This window comes from Monopterus albus, unplaced genomic scaffold (genome assembly GCF_001952655.1).
Source record: "Monopterus albus unplaced genomic scaffold, M_albus_1.0 scaffold265.1, whole genome shotgun sequence".
NCBI lineage: Eukaryota > Metazoa > Chordata > Actinopteri > Synbranchiformes > Synbranchidae > Monopterus > Monopterus albus.
This window is the reverse complement of record NW_018128145.1, coordinates 457,738-458,827: the sequence shown is the minus strand read 5'-3', so window position 1 is coordinate 458,827 and position 1,090 is coordinate 457,738.

Below are 1,090 nucleotides of genomic sequence, written 5' to 3'. Positions count from 1 at the left end.
GGGGGAACACAAAACAGTAGCTGGCTAGGGGATAAATACATACAAAACAACGAAAACACACGGAGTAAAGTTGGCCTAGAGACTAGAACGAACTGGCAAGTGACTGAGGAGTGAAACCGGGTAATATAGTGAGCAACCTAATCAAGTGCAGCTGGTGATAAGGGAGTGAGGAACAGGTGAACGTGATTAGTGTTAATGGGCAAGAGACAGTAGGAAAGGTGAGGGAGGCCAGAGCGGCCGAGCAAACCTGACACTCAGATTTTGTGGACACTGAGAGTTTAGTCATGTTGTAATGATGAAACATTTGTTCTTGACACACAGTCCAGCTGAGCCAAGACTGATCAGATCCCAGTTAGTGCTGTTGCACATACATTGTCTGTGGCACCTGTAGAGGACAGTCTCCAGATTATAAGATATATATTTTATTTTTAAAATATTTTTGAAGACCCACCAAAGACAATTGTTAATGAATGACAAACCTAAATTAAAAGTATATTAGGTTTCAGGGGACATTAAATGAAACATTAGTTAGTTTTGAAAGGTGAGTTTTGAGTGACTTGTTGAACATAAATCAATCACTGAGGTGCTTATGGAGAGTAATGAGGACCAGAACTGTTTGTTTTCTAGGTCACACACTGTTTCAGTTTGGAGCTAAAGGCCCAAAGTTTCTTCTGCTTTCATCTGCCATGTCACAAAGTTTTTTTGGTACCCTATTTGATACTTAAGACAGTCTTCACACACTGCACTGTACAAATAGGAGAATAGAAATGCTATTTTTGTGTGTGTGCAGTTGCATTTGTACAGTTTCACCCTAGCAGTCCTACAGAGGGGCACAGAATCACAACAGGATACCAGCCCTTTGGTCGCAAGTGTTTATTTTGTCATATACACAGTTAGGAAACGTGTTTCCCTGTACAATGAAATTCTTTGCCGTCCACATGAATGCCACAAAATACAAATGAAATATAAAGTAGATAAATAAGTAACACAAAATCTAAGGCACTTTAAGCAGCAAATGCAGCAATATAATAAAAATATATAAGAATATAATAGGAAAATGTATGCTGCATGGGAGCAGCATGTGCAGCAG